The sequence below is a fragment of the Cryptomeria japonica genome, chromosome 3 (assembly GCF_030272615.1).
Source record: "Cryptomeria japonica chromosome 3, Sugi_1.0, whole genome shotgun sequence".
In the NCBI taxonomy this organism is placed as follows: Eukaryota; Viridiplantae; Streptophyta; class Pinopsida; order Cupressales; family Cupressaceae; genus Cryptomeria; species Cryptomeria japonica.
The window spans coordinates 915777683-915802485 of record NC_081407.1 but is presented as its reverse complement, the minus strand read 5'-3'; the positions used below and the strand labels follow the sequence as shown (position 1 = coordinate 915802485).

Below are 24803 nucleotides of genomic sequence, written 5' to 3'. Positions count from 1 at the left end.
CTCCATACCATCATCAAGACATACTTCTTGATCAAGTCCTTTCAATGCTGAGATAACATCCTCATTGTCATTAGGATTATCCCTGGTCCAATCATATACCTTATTTCTCAAACTAACTTCCAAATGGACAGTAGGGGATTCTGGCTGATCATTATTCTCATTAGGAGGTGCAGATGTCGCTGTGGCATGGAACTCCTGAATATTCTCTAGTAGTATCACTGTGTTGGAAGACTATTGAGTCTCCTTATTTTGTTCTGTTACTTCAATCACTTTGATTGATGAGACACTGGGAGGGGGTGAAGGAATGATAAGTGGAATGATAAGTCTTTTGTTTCTTCTTCACATCCTCAATCTTCTTCCCTCTGGCCTTGACTTCTCCTGGCGTGTTCTTCCTTCTCTTGGGAGCTTGACTCTCTTCGTCTGCATGAATCCTGACATCACTGACAGTCCTTGTAATATCCCCACTTTGAAATAGAATTTAATAATAAATGATAATAATATTCCCACTTTGAAATAGAATTTAATAATAAATGATAATAATATCCCCACTTTGAAATAGAATTTAATAATAAATTATAATAATATCCCCACTTTGAAATAGAATTTAATAATAAATGATAATAATAAAATTAAAATATTAAATGATATAATTAAATATGATTAATTAAAAATTAATTAAGTTAATGAGAAGTCAAAAGACATGAAAGGAAAAGTTGTGACTCCCTCAACAATGATATATAAAAGGGAGAAGAAAACCTCATTTGAGGGGGGGATAATTTGGTAAGGAGAAGTGCAGATCTGATTTAAATAATAAGTGCAGATTTGATTATGAAAGGTTGTGTCCCTTTCAAATGGTAGAAATAATGAAGAGTTGCACTTTTTCAAAGGGTGATAATGGTGAAGGGTGTGTCTCTTGCCAAAGGGCATACATGATGAAGAGGTGTGACCTCTCCCTCAAATTGAGAGATATAAAGGAAAGGAAATAAGGGAAAATCAGGGGAGGATAAGGGGTCTGCTGTGTGGAAAGAGGAAGAGGTCAGGTAAGTAATGAATGAACACTTCATGTTATATATTAACAAATATAAATAATGAACATTTAATTATATATGTTAATAAATATAATTAATACTTATTTAATGTATATGTTAACAAATACAAGTAATTAATATTTTTATATATATATTAATGAATGGATAATTTAATATATATGTTAATAAATATAATTAATGTATATTTAATATATGTTAATGGATATTTTTATATTAAGGAATGGTTTTTAGGAATGTGTAAACATATGTTAAATGGATATGTGAAAATATATGTTAATGAATACATATTAATGAACAATTAGGAATATACGTAATAAATAAATGTGAATATTGGTTAATGAACATTTTTATGAAAATATGTTAGGGAATACATGTTAAATCAAGAAAATGTAAATGTGAATTATAGAATGGAAAATAGTAATCAAATGCAAAAATGTATTATAAATGTGATTATATGATGGAGGCTATAGGGAGGAAACTCACTTAGTCTAAGGAAGGGATTATGATAATCCCTAGGGCAGTATATATACTGAAAACTAATATGCATATGTATGGCTTGGTTGATTAAACTCAACCAAGAAGAGACGGATCTGGCTGGTCCCCTCTGAGGACTTGGATGATGAAGGCATCACCCAAGGCAAGGAATAGACAAGGGTCTTCCTTGGATGGCTTGGGTGTAAGAGGTTACACCCAAGACAAGATTCGAACTCATCTTCGATTTCCTGGAGGGCTTGGAACCAAGGGGTTCCAAGAAGGCGAGCTTCACGGCCGCCTAATGACATCTTGGAACCAAGGGGGCGAGCTTCACGACCGCCTAAGGACATACTTTCGTATGGCATTCGTATCCTTTTTATTAGATGAAAATTATGATTATGTTAATTTAGTATTAAAGATAGATTGCAAATTAAAAAATGGCTTTTATATATATATATATATATATATATATATATATATATATATATATATATATATATATATATATATATATATATATGTTGTATTCTAACAATTTATTTTGCAGGACAATGATCTCTAACTAGTAGGGACATTACAGTCCTCTGATCATCCTCGGAAGTAGACTCTTTCGGCTTCATCCTTTCATAAGTGAAGGGAACACCCATGTCAACTAACTTATTCATCTATATATCTACCCATAGGCGGGAGAAATTCAAGACCTCTCTCATCAATACATTCAGGTCAATCTCTTCTGACTCTGACCAATTAGGCAATAGGATTGTCTTCTTCATTTAACTCTCATACTGTGGATGTGTATGATCTCTCTCGTCTAGTACTTGATCAGGAATGAGGAAAAGTCCACACTTCCTCATGAAATCCACTGACATTCTGGACCACATTCTTCTCTTTACTGCTTGCTCATCCATTAGGTTAGCCCAATAATCTTCTATGTCAATCTTATGAGTGAACTTCTCTCCTCTGATCCTTCCGACCTTCTTGTCTGGATCGAATCTTTCTCTCTTCTTATATGTAGCAAATTGATAGAATGCAAGCTCCTCATTCGCAGTGCTGGCGGCTATGACAGATTGGCAAACCTCTGACATCTTCCCAATTGAAATAGGGAACGTCATTCCTGTCCTGTGCTTCTCTCTCTGAATAACATCGAACTCTAGAAGTTGTCTCACCACTTCCAACAATATCATTCTGTCGGTTGGATACCTAGGAAGTTTGTAGGGTTCAGATTGAAACCCATGAATCCTGAAGTATGTGAAAGTGGGAAACTGTATATACCACGATCCATATTTTTCTATTAACTCTGTTGCCTCCTTGGACAATCTTCTGTGGATTCCGCCTTGCAGCATCCGTGTGATGTACATAGTGAATGCATCATTCACTCTCTTATAGTCTTCAATTCTATGCATGCTCAGTTGGGGGTAGCATTCATAACTCTTGAATTGTCCTTGCCCATTCCCGACTTCACCTTTGCATATTAATCCTCTGTATGAAACAAATTGTGGAAGCAGGTACACCAGGTAAGAAGTCATGGCGAATGACTTGGACCACTCTACATTCCTCAGCTGAAACTCCAGATTGTCACTTATAATCTTGGACCAATTCACTAGTGTTCCTCTAAGACAATCCTGGATGAGGTAGAGCATCCATCCATCAAATATTGCTCCCTGCGGCATCCCCATCACTCTGTTTAGTAGGAATATCAAATCACTATATTCCTCCTTAAAATCTATGCACATAAGTGTCTTGGGAGCCTTGGAATGATGAGACCTAGGCTCAATCATCCACTCTTTGTTAAATAATTCTTACATACACCCATCTTCTTCGTGTATCTTTCTGCATAATCCTCCTTGGTCACATCCTTCATGTCCGTTCCGCGTGGAATTCTGAACACCTCTGCAATAGCATCCTCAGCAAAGTAGGCGATGACAACGCCCTTAGGACTCTTAATCATTCTCGTGAGCGGATCGTAACATTGTGCACACTCCAGGATAAGCTCACTGCTCTGTATGGACTATGGAAATCTGGTGGCATGGAAAATGCCACTCTTCATAATGAGATCTCTGACTCTGAACATCCGACGCTGCATCTGGTCGAAGTCCAGGAAATGCATGTTTGTATCAACGATCCCCTTCCATCTGGATGAAATCTTAAACTCTGGATAAAATCCAGTCTCCAGCGTCTTCAATAGTTCTTTTCTTTCCTTGTATCCAGACTTTGACATCGCACCTGTACGAAGCTCGAAGTTAGACTTTAGGAAAATATTCATAATAAAATTCCTGACTTTCTAAAGATTTAGTTAATTCAAAGCATGGAGTCAGGAAAATAGTCCATACACTTGGTAAATTTTAGCAATTAAGTTCAAAGTGTGACAACACTAAGGCATGGAAGCCTTCCATAAAATTCATTTATACCTCCTTATGTTTAGAAAATATGCAAGCTAGAATGCAAAGGAGTATACTGGATAGATGATGACTAAGGAAAGGTGTGAAAGGTTGTGTTTTCACACAATGAATGTCTTAAGACACCTTCCGCAGTCAACAATGGAGATCAACAATTCTGAAGACAACCTGAAAATCAGACTTTTAAAACATGTTGCAATCTTCAGAAATGTGCATAAAATCAATAAAAATCAGTTTTATTGATGAAAACAATCATTTTCTGGAATGTAAGTATGGCTAGGAAAATTTAGTTTTCTAAGGACAAGTCTGAAAATTAATGGCAGCCATTAATGGAGGTCAAAATCTAAAGCAAATCTCAGATCTGAAGCGAATCAGCAGGCTGGAAATGATGGCAGCCAACAAGCATGCACGAAAATCATCAAAATGTGGCACCAAATCACCTCCCTAGCAAAATCGAAATTTTCCCAACTATGGCGCCAAACTAAAATCTGAAGATTGATGTCGATGGCAGCTTTGATCTGCAGTAGCAAGGATGGCAACAATCTGGAAAAATCGCCCAAGTTGGGATTGGATACCCCAAACACAAAAATTCGCCTTCCTTAGCAAAAATCGAAATTTTCAGAATTCTGAAAAATGTTATTAATGGCAGCAATCTGTAACAATGAAGGTCTGAACAGCAAGCAAAAATGGTGGAGGAAAAAATCGTCCAAGTCTCCAAACATGAAATTGCCAATTTTTACCAAAAAATGCTAAAGTTTGAAAAAAATCGCCAAACTTAGCAAAATCGAAATTTTGAAACTGGTCTTTAATGGTAGCCAAGAGGAATAGATCAGCAAGCTGGAAAAAATGGAGGAAAATAAATCCTCAATCCCACACTTCACAAAACGCCTTGCTAAAAATTCGCCCAACTTGGAGAAAAAATCGCTTTGATGGAGACACTGGCAGAAATAATAATAAAATAATGCTAAGTCTCCTCTCATATACTTACTTTCACCTCTCTCTTTCACCACACAAGCAATGTGGGATAAAACACTTGTATAAATACTTGCTTAGTGAAAACCTAACTTGCTTCTAGAAGGTTTGAATATTAAATAATTATTGCAAGTTATTAAATTTGCTTTTAAATTTTAAATAATCATTAATAATTATTTAAAAGCAATTAAAAATGGGGCGGGCTTATTAAAATATTACAAATTAAATCCAAAATAAGCCTCCAATGGAAAATCGATATAGGTTGGGATTGAAAAATCCCTTTAAAAATCATTAAAATGTCAAAATTTACCCCATAAGGGAAATTCGACCCATGCTTGGATAAAAATCCATGCATAACTTCATCAAAATGCACACAAAAAACCTCCCAGGGGAAAATTGATATGAGTTTGGACAAAAATCCGGACAAAAATCCAGACAAAAATCCACTCTATTTGCAAAAAATCACCCCCCAGGGGAAATTCGATATAAGTCTGGATAAAAATCCACACTCAAAAACTCACTTAACTTGGAAAAAACCTCCCTGGTGGAATTTAGACCTCAGTCTGGATGAAAATCCGGACTCAAAACTCTTCAAAAATATTCCCAGTGGAAAATCGATCCTTGTCTGGATGAAAATCCGAACAAAAATCCTCACTTAGTTGTCACAAAAATCCTAGCGGAAAATCAACCCAGGCATGGAATTATCCTCGCACTCCAGTCCGCACTCCTGGTGGAAAATCGATGGCAATCTGGATAAATCCTGACACTTAGCCAAATTTTAACACTTCTAGGGGAAATTCGACCCAGGTATGGATAAACAGTGGGGGAAAATAGTAGCCAATATGGATTTCAGGGGAAACCCATGTGTAGTATGGATTTTGAGTGGGGGAATGGGTTGGGTAGTCTGGAATGTGAGGGGAAAAGCACCTCTAGCATGGAATTTTCCCCCTCTAGCATGGAATTTGACCCTTTAACCCTTGGAATAAGGATTTCCCTTAGGAGTTTATCATTTTGACCACTCAAAATCACTTATAAACATTAAATTTACACTGGACTTAGGCTAATTTTCCAAAATATGAGCGAAACACTAGGAAAATATTGGAATAAAATGTGAAACCAACTTAAATAATACCTTAGGAGCGAGAAAACAACTACAAAAGGTCTATGAATATCTTGGCACTTTAAAATCACTGATGCGCGTGTTTAAAAATACGTTAATGCTCAATAGGTCTACACTTAGACAAAACTTAGGATCATTAAAATATCAACTTTTTGCAACTTGATCCTATAACTTCAAAAACCCTAGACGGCACTAGGCATGATCAAAACTCCGAGACTCGGGCACGGGAAACGCAAAATTGCCCACTAAGCAACCAAAACCCTAACCTAACAACGCAGAAAGCCGACAAAGAGGGGGTCCCCGTTAGCAATGGGGCGATGTGTGAAAAGGTCACAACAAGGCAACAACATCCTCACAATCAGCATTCTCATTTTGAATCATCTTTATTTCAGCCTCCCCTTTTGTAATAGGTGCTTCATAAGATTCTCCTTAAATTACTCTTCCAATGGTATCATAATGGGAGTCATAAGTCACATGGGAATCAAATCCTCCAAAAAGATCATTTTGGAGATCAATAATACAAGCCTCTTGAAAAACTCCTTTTCTTCTTCAAATGAAAATTCTAGAAGTTCTTCATTCTCAAATTCAGACACTTATTTAAAAGGATATTCTAAATCATTTGCTTCAGGAAGGCTCATGTAATCTTTTCTTTTACATATGCTCTTGAAAATTCAGCTTCATCATCATTTGTTTTTGGTTTTCGTCATCTTTTCTGACTCTTCTTTTGTGATTTCACATTTTTCCTCAAACTTCACTTCTTTATCATTGGTGGTTGGGCTCCTATTGTGACCATTTCACACATCGCCCCATTAAAATGGGGACCCCCTCTTTTCGCTTCATTTTTGCTTTCTCTCTGCTTGTTCTTCTCTTTGTTTTAGGGTTTTGAGTGAGTGAATTGTCTGCCTGGGCTAGGGCTAAACCTTAGGGGTTCTTTTGGATGTTATTCAGGCCGAGTCCAGTCAAATTTTGGAAAATTGTTAAGTGTCCTCCCGAAGAGTTGAGATGATTGAAATAAGGTAAGCCGTTTAGGGGAGTCAAATAGGTCTTAGGTTAGGTCTAATCAGGGTTTTTAGGGTGAAATCCAATTTTGACTAAGTGTTAGCATTTTTGAAGGAGAAATTGTGTGTTCTTGCCTGGGTAAGTTTTGATCCATTTTTTGAAGCGAGATGACGCCTGAAACTGAGAAATCGCTCCTGACCCTCAGAGAGGGCCCAAGGCGAATTTTATCCTGAGTGCAATTTCTTGTTTTTGATGGACTTGCTAACTGGTTCCTGGCCTTGAAAATGACCTGACTTTGCCTTGCGAAGTGATTTGAGACTTAAATTTGAAGCATTTTGGCCTAAAGGGAGAAAATCACTCCTGACCCTTGCTGAGGGTCCAGGGCGAAAATATTGTTTAAGTCATATTTGTCACTGACTTTTCTGATTTGTTTTGTGCAGGGTCTCCTGAAAGGATGATTGAACGTCACTAAAGGTGATTGAAGTTTTGAAGGCAGGAAAAGTGATGATTTTTGGCCTAAGAGGAAAAAATTGCTCCTGACCCTCAGAGAGGGCCCAGGGCGAGATTTTGATTTCCTTCGTTTTGCAATGGAAAAAGACCAAGTTTCGAGTATGAAAGGGAAATGAATGACTTTCTCCACCCACTTGAAGAAGTTTTGACTTGAAATGATGAAGGACCTTGTTGAAACAGGAAAATCGCTCCTAACCCTCAGAGGGCCCAGAGCGAAAAATCTTATAGAGGTCATTTTTAGCCTTATTTGATCGATTCGAGATGTCAAAGGCATGGTGGAGGATGAAGTGAGCATGATAAAGTATCCAGACTTGATTGAAGATGATGAATTGAAGGAGTTTTGCCCAAGAAAGGTAAAGTGGCTCCTGACCCTCAGAGACGGTCCAGAGCGATTTTCTTTGTGTGCACATTTTTTGACCTTTCTTGGACATGAGAACTTATTCATAGCATGAAGCAGGGCGACATCTTCCTTAGCAAAGAAATTTCGAGATGAAAAGTGAAGCATTTTGGTCCAGGTAGCAAAAATCGCTCCTGACCCTCAGAGAGGGTCCAGAGCGAGATTTTCAAAAGTGCACTATCCTTGCAAGATCAAAATGATTTTTATGAATGGAAGGGATGAGGGAAAGCATGTTCTACCTGTTGAATATAATTTGGATGATCAACAAAAGAGGAAATCAACCTAAAATCAAAAAATCGCTCCTGACCCTCAGAGAGGGCCCAGGGCGAAAAACCTAATATAGGATCTTTTCATCCAAGTTTGAGGAAAGCCAAGGCTAGGCATGGGTTTGAAATAATATTTAAAAGGCCTTGAAGTGAAAAAAGATTGTTGAGAATCAGTATTTTGAAGGCAATTACAAAAATCGCTCCTGACCCTCAGAGAGGGCCCATAGCGATTTTTCAGGATTCTCTCCTTTGTTTGAGGAATTGAGACAAGATCTTGTGTGGATAGGAAGAGGAGATGATGTTTTATGCCTTAGAAGCAATTTGGAGTCCAAAGGATGGAGAAATATGCCTAAAACCAAAAAGTCGCTCCTGACCCTTGCTGAGGGTCCAGGGCGAAAATCACAAAAACTTCATGTTTTCTTCAAAATTGTGCTAAGGCAAGGTTAGGCTAAGGTGAAGAGACCTCCGAAAGCATGACGAATATTGTTTTGTCTTTGAAACTTGATGATTTTGGTCACAAAATGAAAAATCGCTCCTGACCCTTAGAGAGGGCCCAGAGCGAAAATGTTGGAAATCCTCATTTTTCCTTACAACAACGAAGCAAATTTGGATGGAGTGGATAAAGGAAGGATGTTGCTTAATGACGAATGAAGTTTCAATGAAAAATGATGGAGAATCAAGCCCAATTTGCAAAAATCGCTCCTGACCCTCAGATAGGGACCAGGGCGAGAAATTTGAAAGGATGATTTTATTGCTTATTTTGAAGGCATTAACACGATCTAGCTTGATGGAGAGGTGTTTTGATGAGGAAATGAAGATCTTTTAGTCAAAAAATGAAAAATCGCTCCTGACCCTTGCTGAGGGTCCAGGGCGAAAAACCTCAAAATCACACCTTTTCTCCAAAATTTGATAAAGCTAAGTTTGCAAGTCAGTGAGAAGCCCTAGTTGAAATGTCTTGAAAAGGTTTTGGACGTTGAAAAATGCTAATCTTGAGCAAAAAATAGAAAATCGCTCCTGACCCTTGCTAAGGGTCCAGGGCGAGATTGCCTTTAAGGACATTTTCTCCTCCAAAATTGTTAATGAATTAACTCTATAGTGCGAGGAAGTGGATTTTGGGAGTGACATTGAAGGGTCAACAATCAAGTTGAGGTGGATTTTAGCTAGAAAATGAAAAATCGCTCCTCACCCTTGCTGAGGGTCCAGAGCGAAATTGACATTTCCACCTATTTTTCCTCACACAAAATGCCAAATTTGAAGTGCAACACGTTAACTGGATATCAATTTACCCTCCAAGAGATTTTCAAGTCAAGATGCGAAGTATTCAAGGCTAAAATTGAAAAATCGCTCCTGACCCTCAGAGAGGGTCCAAGGCGAAATCATCATGGAGTTTAATCAAGCCTTGTTTTAAAATTAACATTCTCCAATTTGCATTAGATCGCCAAAATTGCTAATTTTGAGGCATTTGGAAAATTAAAATTAAAATTAGCATTAAATTAAAGGCATTTTGGCATTTAATAAATTGATTTTAAGCCTTAGAAAATCGAACTTTTATTTTGAAGGCATTTAAAATTAATTTTTATTAAATTAAAATTAAATATAAAGAGCTCAAGGCACTATTTTGATTTATTTTGCCAAGTCGGCCCCCTTTTTTGGAATTTTATTTACTTTTAACCTCCATTTTGCCAAGTCGGCCTAGAGGGAGCAAAGGGGTGAGCGCTCTATATATTGGAGGATTTTTTTTTTCACATTTCAAATCATTCAATCATTGTCTTAAGTGCGAAATTGGAGAGCTAATTCGAGGTGCGAAATCTGGTTTGCTTGGAGCGAATTTCTTTCAAGTGTTGAAGACTAGAGGGAGGTGGAGTTTATTCTTTTCCAAGCTAGAGGAGGCGCAATTCATTCAAGAGAGGGCTTTGATCTACACTTTGCCTAGCGAAATTCGTCTATTTTTGCATCATTTCTTAGAGTTTAATACTCAAGAGGAGGTATGGCGAAATCATCTTAACACCATTGTTGAAGATTTGAATTTTGAACATTTGTTTTGAAAAATCTTGAATCTTCCTTTTAAGTCTATATTTCTACGCTTCAAGATATATTACTAATTGTGAAATGTTGTGTAGGTATCAAGATGGCGACTCCAAAGGCAGGAGCATCTACTAGTCGTCCAGCTCTCATCAAAGAAGATCAGAAGAACGACGAATTGGAGACCAGGATCGTGTCCAAATGGAGTAATATCGGAGATACCAACTTGGGAAACTTCAGTGTCAAGAAGTTTCGAGAAGTCCCCTACATTGGCAAACCATCACCTGTTTCGAAGAAGATAATTGAAAGTGGCATCATCAAGGCAGCAGGTTTCCCTCCAGCAGTCAAGTGTCATGAGCTGATGATCGAGTGTGCCCGCCATTATGACTCACAATCAAGATCGATCGTATCCAAGGAAGGGAACACCTTAGCTTACCTTGCAGAGGAGGCTATAAGTGAGGCTCTTCATCTTCCAGAGCATAAAGATATGATTTACAAATGTTTAGGAGCCAAGTCAATGTATGAAGATGATCCTGACACCTGTCTGAACCTCATCAACAAGAATTGGTTGCTCAAAAGTCGTCCTCGCCTGAACAAGATTCCCAACACACCACATAGGATCGACTTCCAGGAGGAGTATAGAGATTTGCTAACTTTGCTCAATCGAGTTACAGGGGCTCCTCAAGCCTTCTACTTCGAAAAGTGGATGTTCTTCTTCATTCAAGTGATAGTCCAAGGAAAAGGAACGCTTCATTGGGCCAGAATTATTAGCAATAGTCTGGATGTGCAGTTGAGAAGACTAAGACCTACCAAGTCGTTCCACATGAGCTCATATGTTATATACGCCTTGATCAGGAGTATCGAGTATGCAGGGCTACCTCACAGAGGAGTGATCGGAAGAGGACCCGGAGAAGTGAGAGTTTGTGACTCTTATGTTCATCTACATCATCCACCTAGAAGTGACTACAAGTTAGTCAACGATACCTTCACAATGAACATCACTAGGATTTTGCAAGGCAGGATTCATAATCGACTATCTCTGGATGCACAAGAACTTGTGAAGAGGTATGGTGCATGGTTCATCCAATTTCAAAATTTTACATACATTAGAGTTCATGGGTGTCCTTCACCTCCCTACATGTTGCCGAGATATCCGGCAGACAGAATAGTGCTACTTGAGGTAACCAGACAGTTGGCAGCTTGTGCAAAGGTATCCAGACACAAGCATGGAAATGGAGTTCCCGTACCTATCATATTGGGGAATTCAGTTGAGGTATGTCCTAATACTCAAGCTTCGGAGGATGCAGAGAAGGAATTAGCCTTGTATTCATTCACCTTCTTTGCCCCGCAGGAGAATTTTGATCCGTATGGCTATATGGAGGAGACAGTTGCTAGGAAGTACGGACATGAGTTTCAGGTAGAAGACTTTTGGATGAATCTCTCAAGTGATTTAGAAGTTAAAAGAAAGATGCATTCCAGATTGCTTTTAGATTTCATTAGGAAATGCAAGGTTTACAGAGTAGCTGATCAAGCCCAGGACAATGGCAAATACCTCTAGTCGTCCTATGACAAAGAAGATAAAAGAGTGAAGATAGATTGGAGCGAGCCTGAGATTTTTGACTTGAGAGCTTTGATGGCTCCGGTTTTGTCATGTACTCATAGATGGGTGGATGTACAACATCAGAAGTTGAGAGAGCAGAACATACCAATGACTTTTACTTTGGAGGCAAGACCAAAAGAAGGAGAAGCAAGCGTAAGTGAGGACACTTCTCATCCTAGAGGCGCAAAGAGGAAAGAAAGACCTGAGAAAAGAGAATCTTCCAAGAAGAAGCAAGAGGCCAATCAAGATCGCCCATCAAGCACATCTTCTCGACATGGAAAGAAGGCAAGTCGGGCTGAAGGTCAAGAAAAGATAGTACCTGAGGTTGATGAATCTATGGAATCCATGGTACAGAATGATAAACCAGAGAAGGGACAGACACCTCAGCATTCATCAAGTCAATCTCCCCGAATTAATGAGTTACAAGAAGATTAGGGAAATGATGATGAAGTGACATCTCCTCTCCGAGAAGATGAACCACTGCCGAAGGAAATACAAGTTAGAGAAACAAGATCCGCCATCCCGGATTGGTTGAAAGAGAGACTGACAAAGGTGATTGTGATTGAAGAAGAAGAGAATGTAATTGATTTAGAGAGCCTTATAGGAAATTCTCAAGAGATAACGGAAAAGAAGAAGGCCACCAAGATGTCTAAGGTGATAAGAGATGAAGCAGGATCCAAGAAATTGCAAATAGCTACACTAGTGGTGGACAAGTATGAAGGTGAAATTCTTGCAGATGAGTATGACGTAGAAACATTTGAGCTTGGTCCACTCACTACTGAACAGGCAATGGACGAGGCAACCAATTCATTTGAAGCACTTAAGGACAAACTCAAGGAAGAAGTGGAAAAGAATAGGAAGCTTGAGAGAGAGAGAGGTGCTTGGAGAGGCTACTTTAGTCATCTCAATCAGCCCTTGAGACGTCAGGATCCAGCAGTATCTCCTTTACAAGCACTTCCTCTTGAATCAGTTGGCGAAGCAGAAAGGGTCAAAAGCTTGGTTCAGCTTATGAGTTCTTGGATTGATAAATCCCACACGGTAGCCATCAAGTTTGCAACGAGAATGATGAAGACAATTCATCGAGCTATCCAGGTCCTTGAGATTATCCATAATCTATTGATAACTGTAGCCGCTTTCGCTCATACTAGAGATGTTATCATTCCTGTCCTGCAAGTAATAAGGCAAACACCAAGACGGATCCTGGCACAAGAAAAGATAATGGATGGAGGAACTCATAACCTACTACAGTGGTCAGCTCTGCTCCAGATGAAAGAGGTCCTTTTTGAAGACATCAACACCAAATGCAATCAAGTTGAAGGTGTTATCCATCCAATTCAGGATAAAGTGTTTGAAGTATTGTGTACCATCCTTGGCCGACGGATCGAGATTGAGACAGATGTGGACATCCAAGAGTTGGAAGAGAGAATCAAGGTCATCTTTTGCAAAGAGGAAAATGTCATCACGAATGAGCAACGAGACCTAATGTTCACTACCATGCTCCTGATTGAGAAGATCAAAGAACTCGAACCTGGATGGGAAGCAGCTCTTCTCACTGCTTTTGATCAGGTCATTCACTTGGAGGAACGAATGAAGAATCTTCGTGAGATTCCCATTGCTGAGATTGAAGGAATTGTGTCCAGATTCGTTGGATATGCTAAGAAAGAGCATAGGAAAGGGAACAAGGTTCTAGAAGAAAGGTTGTTATAGGATGATGTGGCATCTTAATTATCATTGGTCTATGTTTCCTCGACTTTTGTGCCAATTAAATATTTGGCTATGCATTTAATAATGTTCATCTAAAAGGGGAACTTTTTGTAATAAACCCTAATTAGGGTTTAGGTGTCAAAATCTCGACCATTGATCTTCTTTCGATCTAGGCCGTTCATTGTAATTGAGGATGCTATATATACCCTCACTCATTTTCATTTTGTCATTAGATCAGATGAGAAATTAGAAGAAGATATTAGAGATTAGAGAGCTTAGAGAGAAAGTTATTTTGTAGCAAGATAGAGTAGTGAAGAAAGAATTTTGAGCAATTGTTGTCCATTTGGCTTTGAGATCAATAAAATATTGAAGTTATGGTGTTTTATTGCAATACTTGTGGCTATCTTCATGGTTGTTTATCTTCTTGAATCATTCTCAGTCGAAGTAGTATTTAAGTTTGAAGGACTAAGTGTTGTGCTTCATCTTTGGTGAGATTCGTATCCAAACCACTAGCTTCTTACTGATTGTAAGGACGCCTTGTGTGGTCAACTGGAGATATTGAGATTGCTTGAACATTCAGTTATCATTGAAATATTGATATGGATCTTTATGATAGTATCTATAATCTTTGATGATTTGAAAATCACTAATCACCTTAGAAGATCGCATCAATTCCAGTAAAGTTGTAGTTCATTGGCAATACTGAAATTGGTTGAATCTTACCAAAGTCTAGCTTACATTGAGTCATTCTTAGGATTAGATTAGAATTCATCTCTTGAAAACCCCTATCTTTTGATCTTTTTTGAGACTTTGTTAGTATTAGAAAAAATCCTGTTCCTGCAATCGAGTGAGATCCACACGGACCAGCTTTCAAAGTGTGTAAGACCCCTTGAAGAAACAGCATTTACAACGACCATTGGTGCTTATCCACACATAGAGATCCTACAGCGAAGAACCTTGAAGTCACCCTGATTGATCCTTGTCGCGATATCTTCAGCATTCAGAGGCTTTACTCAAGAGAGGATAAGGTACCCTTGGGTATTTTATTCTGTGTTTGATAGTGTACAAAATACACGTCAACAGCTCCCAAGTTCCCTTGCATAAAAAAGAAAGATTTGTTTTTTTTGAGTTCATTCTTGTTGTCATCATGTAATATCCCTTGCCAAATCTGTCATTAAAATGTTGATTATAGGCTCAATGAATATTATCAAACACTTAGCATACAATGTATGAAACCGCTGTTATGAATTTTCTAATTGTCTTCTTGAATTCGTAGGCTGCAAATGAAGTTATTGAAGGCTTCTAACAATGCAAGGTTGTTATAGAAATGATATACTAGCTGTTTCAAACCTTTACACACACATGTACATGACTGAAATTAACTAGTACAGCTAGTTGATATTAAGACAAACGCATGCCATGCATCCCAATGTACACCTACAGCCACTAGGCATTTAAGCAAACAGTTGGCATACAAGCCATATGCTGATAATAAACCAAATACAAATAACCACAAAGCTTTAATTGTAATGCAAATAAAGATACGTGGCATTACAATAAACAATAATCTGAAGAGTCTTTATTGGAATGTAGCAAACAGCAATGGTAATAACAAGTATGGAACCTGTTAACTACAGTAGCAACCATAAACTTTATTGTTTCTTTTTGATAGACTTTATCTTGGCCTTCAAAATGCTGTGTTAATTCTTCTCTTATACCAAGGCTGCCAAAGATGATTTCCTTTGACTTTATTGTGCCTTCTAAATAGAAATCGCACCATACAGGTGTGCCCAGCAATGAGGGTATAATACGGCAAGCTTTTTGCAGCAACTATATAGCTTAAAGAAGCAAGCTAATGACTAAAGAAAATCACCAACACAATAATCTTGATCTGCCAGTCAAAAACCCCTTTGGATCTGCTCTGAATGTCCACGAAACTTCACCAATAAAGCCCAATTAGAACTCCTGAATGAAGCTCTCTTGAATGCCAAATTCACTGGATATTTCACCAACTCAAATGGCTGCAACACTGAAGATTTTCCGTTCTCCAATGGCTGTTGAAAGCATGAAACCCTCGATCTCTTCTCCCAAACCAAGTTCAAAGAAAATAGATGCATAACATAATAATCGACTTCTCTTTTTTTTCATGCTTATATATTCTCCATAAGAAGTTCGAACTTCTCCCAAAAAGGCACATTTAATCATTTAAATGAAATATTATCTCATTTGCTCATAAATGAATAAACTTTGGGTTATGTGCCAAATAATTAATTAATAATTTGGCCCCCTCTTTAATGATGAAAATGACCCTTTCTTTATGAAATAATAATAATAATAACTTATAACATAACATTTAATGGCCTCATAACAAAATTTATTAATAAAAGTTATCACTTTATCAATAATCAAATAAGCATAACTCCATGATTAATCAATATTTCTGAATTCTGTGTGCACCGGGGAGTTGACCATTTTATCCTCTGTCCAATCCACTGACTTACCAAAAATAGAAATAGTCCCTCTCAATCGCCTCCTAACTTACTATAAATAGTAAGTATATGAAACTGAGTCCAAACGAAGTCCAATCTGAGCCAAACGAAGACCAAACTAGAACATATTGAATTCTGGAGAAGACAAGAACCTCCATTGACCAAGCCTCTACCTCAGAAGACCTTATATCCACAATTATTAGCCTACGAGGGTCAGAATGATAGGCTAATCACTCAAGAATAGGGACGAGCTAAAAAGAGGGCATTACAGTCTACCCCTCCTGAAATTGCTTGTCCCCAAGCAATCTCGACTGCAAATAAACTCCTCCACCCAGATCCCAAGTGAAGACTTGTGCAATGCCCCTGCTGTCACCAAACAACTCCTGTGACACTAGCACATCAAACTGAACCTACTGAATCAACTCATCCTTTTCATCAAGTGTCATTGGAGTAAGAGTCTCGAGGGGAAGCAACTCAAAACATTGATCTTGTTTGCTTCCAAACTTGGCACAAGATATGTTGTCATACAAACTGTCCATCACATGTGCCAATAAACTGTGCATTTGAAATAAATCATGTACATATAAACCTGAAATGAGACTACCAACGATCCACACCATGTACATGCAATAATACTCCCCAGTGAACGCAAATCGGAACCCCGATGCACACAAAGGATCCCTCAACATACTAGCAAGTGTCCAACATAATATACTGGGATCCCAAATCCAAGGAAGAAGTTTGCCATGTAAACCTCCCTCAGACTTTCGTTGCTCAACACTGATCCCTACTTCACCATGCCAGATGTGGTGAAGCCAACCCATGGGACCTATCCAAACTACAAGACTAACTTTGTCGCCACCTGGATCCCAGTGCAATCTATACACACATCCATTTGTACTGTGGAGATAGGAATACCTAGAAACATCTGCTACGCAACATCTCTCCACAACCTCTGCTAAACTCTCATGGATGTGATATCCAATTAAACCATCATGCCCACTGTCACCATTATCTCCCTGAAGCCATGTATCCAAAGATAGTCTTTGTGTCATAGGAGTAACAATCTCCACCAAATACACATCAGCACGATGAGAAACTGAACACTGATCCAGAAAATAGCTCCCAGCAATCAACTGAGTCGGTTACTTGCAACTACTAGTTCCATCTAGTGAAGATGGTAACTCTACATCCCACAATGGATGGTATAACCCCGAAGCCAATCCACACCGATGCATCATCAAGTCCTCCACATGTGGATCAAAAGAAAAGTGATGAGCACTCCTCACTATGTAGTTGCGATAAAACACTTCAACCTCGGTCAAGGGCTCATCTCTAACAATTCTGGAATCAAGAGAAGACTCCAATCTTTGATCCCGAATAGCTAATTGGGTAGGGGCTCTAGTAACCTTCTCTGCAAACCCAATCACAAAATCCCTATCAGGAAGCATTGTAGTCAGAGTATCTACAATTACTCCCAGACCACGCCTGATGGCGAGAGAACCTCAGATGAGGGTATCCTTGGTGGCTCCAAACGGACCCCTCCTGAAACTCGAGACTCTCAAGAAGGTACTCAACAAATGAATTTGTGCACTAAAAACAATATAAGGCTGAGTCAACCTTATCCTCTGAGACTGAAATATCCCCTGTAGTGGTATGACTGAAAATACAAGGAATATTTACAAACAATTGACTATCCAACCTGCTGTTATAAAGTTTGTGTCTTGCTGGTATGTTGTCTCAGAAATTCAGATTGGTATGGAGGTCATCAAACACATATTTCTCATGAAGATCAACTATAAATGGCTTCTAATTGATAAGACAATTATATGCTGCTAAAATATATAATTCAATGCCAATTTAGACACACAGATATACACCTACAGCAGACTGACATTTGGACAAACAGTTGGCAAGTAACCTCAGATATAACATGTATATAGATGCAACCAAAATTCCTTCCTTCCTTATTTCAAGAGATGATCAAATAGGATTCTACAATGCAATGCTAATGTTCAACTCCTATTCACTTAGTGCTCAGAATTTCTGAGGACAGAGGACAGCAATACATTATTATAACTGTTGAAAAGAATTTCTGAGGACAGAAGACAGAGGACAAAATGTTGCCAAATGGAACCTGAAATAAATCACCCAAGTTGATGTGTGAAAGAGCAAGCAATATTGAGTAATTTGATGCCTCCAAGTTGGCAAATCAACCCAATTCCAAAATCGCCCCTGCAGCAATAAAGGTGGTCTTATATTAATGATGATTAGTAGTTAACCATGAATCTTCCCTCCTAAAAAGTTTGCCTTCAACCCTCAATTGTGTCGCTATCTCCTTTGATGAAATTCGATGCTAAGATGTAAAGTTATGAACCAATTCGCTGGGTATGGAGGTCTGATACAAATTTATCTTCAGACCTTGTTTGTCACTGATTCCTCCTCAAACAGCCCTTGTAATTTGCCTCCAAAGAATCACCCTTGACCCCTGATGCTAGCGCTATCCTTCTTGCTATGATTCGTAGCTCCAATGATGAATTGTGAACCAAATCGTGGATATGGAAGAGAGCACGATTTTGTTGCAGACCTGCAAATCGACCAGCAAACTCACAAATTTATCTTCAAGTTGTCCTTCAATAAATCGCCCTTCCCTTTACAAAATTTTGTTGCACTAGGGGTATCCCATATGGTGATCTGAAAATATACCATGAAACACAACCACATGAAAATGCTGCAAAAACTCAATAGGCACAATATGGAAGACTGAGTATCTTCCACTCTCAACTGCAACCCCTCGGAAGGTCTTCCACTCCCTCAGTTATGCAATCTATGGGAGTTTTCGTTCCCAAAGACCGAAGTCTGCAGACACCTCTCGGTTCTACAAAACCAATCAAGATCAATAACCAAATCCAAGCTCATTTGAAGCTTCATCTTGATCTCCTTAAATACTTTTTCACCCCAACATCCAGAAGCTTCTAGAAATGACTTTATGAAATAATATTTAATTAGACACTTTATTAAATGAATTAAATATAAGTCATCTTTTAATTTTTAATTTATTTGATAACTTTATAGATAATTAACTTAATTTTTATAATTAAAATAATTAATTAAGCTATCCATGAAAAATAATTATTATTTGGACAACTTAACTAATTAAATTAATTAACCAATTTTCACCAAAAATGGGGACATTACAGAGACCTGCAGCTGATCACTCTAACTCTGAGACACAAGGAGGTGGCGTCCAAAATCACCTACATGGGATGAAGTAATAGATTTGCTTCCAGGAGAGGGAAACAAATCTACATGAGAACTATACTCCCAACCAGATGACACTTTGCGAGTCCCATGTGAAGTGGATGGAGTAACGTCGTGTACTAACACAACTCTTTGGAGAGTCCACCACTACCACACAAGATCTATCAACAATCTGACCTGCATCATCGGTCATAGTACTAACCTCGGGAGATCCTCATGCAATAAGTGGTTCTCTGTTGCTCTCAACCAAAATACTCATCCCATCTGAGACTACTAAACCTGTATCTGTGATGGATGTAGCCACATCCTCAACACATCCATCACTACAACCCGTGGGTGTAAACTCATCACCAAGTGTCGCTATAGGAAACTCACTTATATTCATAGATGGTGAAGACTGTGCTAAACTCAACACCACGGTAAGCTCCTCAACTTGTGACTGCAACTCACGAAGGGCTGACTGAGCGCTCTCCAACAAGTCCATAGTCACCTCAAGCTCATGGGTGATCTCATCAACCTCCTCCTTTTCCTTCAGTGCATCGTAGCAAGTGAAATCCCACTCGAGAAGATAATCCCTATCAGCAAGTAACTGCAAATAATTATGTTTCATTAATCCAATAGCTTCTCGGAGTGCCTGAAACTCTACTAGGGAAAGGCTACTATCACCATGCTCATCTGTCTCAGGAGTACTCCAACCATAGGTCACCAACATCTGTTGAGCAACATCAAAATGCTCCAAAGCTATAGCAATCATATCATCACTAACCTTCAACTGCGCAGCCAGATGATGATACCCATGTGACTCATTCTTTCCACCCAAATCTGCACTATGGTATGAAGCTGAATCAACATCACTCACCTCATGATCAACAGCATCATGTATGCAATCAACTGTGCACACATCAATATCTAAGGTACTGCTGCTATGTACCTCGTAGGATGGCTCAATTGGCAAGGTAGAAGTTGTTGTTATGATAGAATCTTCACACACTTCCACTCCCAATGTAACTGTATCACCATCCAAAGCATGATCCTGAGATTCAATGCCAACAAATGAATTTTTTAACTTGTTTTCTAAGGTCTGATTTGAGAAATCAGACTCATCATGACATGAATCCACAACATACAATGCATCACTAGTACCCAACTCCTGACTACTTTCATGTGACAACTCAATAGTAGCATCTTGCACATGTGTAGCCACTGTTGTCTCATGCTAATGCAGAATTTCATCACTGTTGTCATGTAGATCAGAACTGTTATGATCCAAAATTCCCATGCAACCCTCATTCTTGACACTTGTATCATGAGTGCCAATACTCAAGGTCACTCCCACAACAATTTCTGAACTTACCATGACTTTCAAATCATCATTACACTCAAGTGGGAAGCTGCTGTCATGAAAATCAGACTTGTTATCATGACTGATAACAACTTTTTGAGTGCCAATAATGTCCACTTTCTCCTCAAGTTTCACCTTCTTATCCTTTTTCTCTGCATTGATAGGATTATTCGCATTAGTGTTTGCTTTCTTTTTCTTTGCAAACAAGGGATCCAAAATTTCCAGATGTTATAAAAACCTTGTTAGCTTCCTATCATAGTCTTGAAAGGCCTGCATGAATTCTACCATAATTTCCTCAATGGACTTCGGCTTTCCCATGACCGAAACAAAAACAAAGAGTGTTGGTTACTCTAATATGAACTGTGGGAGCTCAATGATTTCCAACCCCAGTAGGACGGCAGGAAACCGCTCTGATACCACTGTAATATCCCTTGCCAAATATGTCCTCAAAATGTTGATTATAGGCTCAAGGAATATTATCAAACACTTAGCATACAATGTATGAAACCGCTGTTATGAATTTTCTGATTGTCTTCTTGAGTTCGTAGGCTGCAAATGAAGTTATTGAAGGCTTCTAACAATGCAAGGTTGTTATAGAGATGATATGCTAGCTGTTTCAGACCTTTACACACACATGTAAATGACTGAAATTAACTAGTACGGCTAGTTGACATTAAGACAAACACTTGCCATGCATCCCAATGTACACCTACAGCCACTAGCCATTTAAGCAAACAGTTGGCACACAAGCCATATGCTGGTAATAAACCATACAGATTACCATAAAGCTTTGATTGTAATGTAACTAAAGATACATGGCATTGCAATAAACAATAATCTGAAGAGTCTTTATTGGAATGTAGCAAACAGAAATGGTAATAACAAGTATGGAACCTGTTAACTACAGCAGCAACCACAAACTTTATTGTTTCTTTTTGATAGACTTTATCTTGGCCTTCCAAATGTTGTGTTTATTCTTCTCTTATATCAGTGCTGCCAAAGATGATTTCCTTTGATTTTATTGTGCCTTCTAAATAGAAATCGCACCATATAGGTGTGCCCAACAATGAGGGTATACGGCAAGCTTTTTGCAGCAACTGTATTGCTTAAAGAAGCAAGCTAATGACTAAAGGAAATCACCAACACAATAATCTCGATTTGCCAGTTGAAAACCCCTTTGGATCTGCTTTGAATGTCCACGAAACTTCACCAATAAAGCCCAATTCGAACTCCTGAATGAAGCTCTCTTGAATGCCAAATTCACTGGATATTTCACAAACTCAAATGGCTGCAACACTGAAGATTTTCCGTTCTCCAATGGCTGTTGAAAGCATGAAACCCTCGGTCTCTTCTCCCAAACCAAGTTCCAAGAAAATAGATGCATGACATAATAATCGAACTTCTCTTTTTTTTCATGCTTATATATTCTCCATAAGAAGTTCAAACTTCTCCCAAAGAGGCACATTTAATCATTTAAGAATAAACTTTGCATTATGTGCCAGATAATTAATTAATAATTTGGCCCCCTCTTTAATGATGAAAATGACCCTTTCTTTATGAAATAATAATAATAACTTATAACATAACATTAAATGGCCTCATAACAAAATTTATTAATAAAGTTATCATTTTATCAATAATCAAATAAGCATAACTCCATGATTAATCAATATTTCTTCATTTTGTCTGCATTGAGGAGTTGACCATTTTATCCTCTATCCAATCCACTAACTTACCAAAAATAGAAATAGTCCCTCTCAATCGCCTCCTAACTTACTATAAATAGTAAGTATATGAAATTGCGCCCAAACAAAGTCCAATCTGAGCCAAACGAAGACCAAACTGGAACATATTGAATTCCGGAGAAGACAAGAACCTCCATTAACCAAGCCTCTACCTCAGAAGACCTATCCGCAATTATTAGCCTACGAGGGTCAGAATGATAGGCTAATCACTCAAGAATAGGGACAAGCTAAAAAGGCGACATTACACATCATTCTTCGTTGCAATAGAAAAGTTATTTTGTTGGCTAAAATGAGATGTCTTGGAATGGAGTTTAGTAATTGGCATTGAAAACTTATGTGTAATGTCCCTTTTCTGGATAACCTTGTAATTTTCCCCAAATTCACAAATCCAAATGAAACAAGGAACATAATATAGTTAGATATATTATCCTTTCTCATGAATAAGATGAAAGAAGTCTGCCTTGGAAACCTGCAACCAAGTTAGATAATGATGTAGATATAATTCATAGGATACTTGCATTTCTAGGGCTAAGGAATATATATACTCATAACACATAACAAATCTAAATAATTACATGGGGGTTCAACCATAATGAGGGTAGAGTTGGGATACATGATAAGGTGCCCCAAATATCCCCTACCCTAGGCCCAAGAGCAAGAACTTTGTCCCCCTTGGCTTCATGGGGTCCTTAACCATGCTCATGAGGTGGTGTACCTAGTGGAGCTTATACATCGTTCCCCTCTATCATGCAATCCTTCTCTCCTCTTATGATTGAGGATCCCTTCTAGTTAACCTCAACAATTGACCAATATAGGGTTCATAGGGAGACTGCAATAGGACACTCTTAACTCGACCCTAGGCCCTATTGATGTATTTTTTAAGCACCTCAAACACAAAATAAAATACCAAAGTATTTTACCCCCTCTTGAACAAAACCACCTCAAATGCTAAATATCTAATCAACTAAGACGATTCCAAGGTTTCTAATATCAGTTCTTGACATGTGGGTAACTCAATGGCAAATGTGATTTTGTTGTTTACACAAAGGGACTTACGTAATTGTTCTTGAAGACTCAAGTTTATCATGAATGGAATAGAATTGCCAATGATTTTAAATGACTTAAGATTGTGCAAATGAGCTCTCATTCTACTTTTAACAAAGATTTTAAATAACATGCAAAAGAGGAAGGGTTTAGAAACTCTATTATAATCCTATCTTAAACCTAGAATGCAAGAGATAGTGAGTGATTCAATGAAACTCAACTAGGCTAGGTATTGTCATCAAAGAACAACTCTACAAAAGCTTAGTGCAATCATCTAAGGTAATTAATAGATGTTCAGATTCATACTAACAACACTAACACCATCAATTGGATGCATATCAATGAGCAAGCACAAATTGAAGTTAAGTTCAAATTTTGATTCCAGTTGACCACAGATGACAAACTTACAATCAGCAAGAAGCTAGTGGTATGGATAAATGAATTTCATATGAATGCACTCGACAATTTCTTTCATTCAACTAAAAATACTTGAAACAAATTTCTAATCTAAATTTGGAGGCATGAGAAACACACAATGCTTCAAAATCTCAATAAAATCACCAAACTTCAATGATTAAATTCAATCTAGCAACATATAGGCGACAATTCTCAAAAATCTCTCTCTTACAAATAAGAGGAATGGGGTTCATATAGAGTCTCCAACTGAAATGAATGGCCAAGATTCATTTAGAATCAAGGGCAGAGATCATGCCAACATTGCCCTAATTAGGGTTTACATTAAAAAGTGGAATCAAAAATGGTGTCCAATGGGATGATGCCTAGTCATCAAGTAGGGAATCTTCTAGAAGATTTCGGCCTACATCCCTCTCTCTAGCTGCATACTCAACGAATCTAGCCAAGACTGAGTTGAGTTCCCCCATCGTAACATTTGGTAGACCTTCCTGCTGCAAATCAATCACATCCAAAGCATCTAAGTAAGCATCGAAAATGCTTTCCCAATCCAGCATCAGCTTCTGCAAGTTGTTGATGTGAATCATGAGAGAAACCAAATCATCTAGCCAATTCTTCCTTATGGTTTCCAACTGTTTAAAGTAAATAAACTTCATCTTCTCCTTCAACTCTTTTGAATTCTAAGTACTAGAAGTGTGGACATCCTATCCCAATAACTCTTCAATAGATGTGAGGATCTTAGATTGCATCTCTTGAATTGATCCTTCCATCTCCATGCACTCTTACTTTGTGTGATCAAACACTGACTTCTTCATGGCCAAAGAACAATACCATCAATGGAAATCATACGCATTACCTTCCTGAACAACTCCCTCTTGGATCAATGTAGAAGTAGGAATTTGTTTCAACAGCTTGAGACGAGGAATAGTCTTTTCTTGCACTAGTTGAAAATCTTCCCAAACTCCCTCGAAGTACTCCATCCTGAATATGAGCATTGTTTTC

The 24803-nt window shown here is 38.2% G+C and overlaps 1 protein-coding gene across 1 annotated transcript in view; it reads right to left on the bottom strand.

Moving 5' to 3' along the window:
• LOC131074208 (uncharacterized) overlaps positions 1-24803 on the bottom strand; it is a 98423-nt gene that overhangs the window by 50901 nt on the left and 22719 nt on the right. The gene's annotated exons all lie outside the window — the stretch shown is intronic.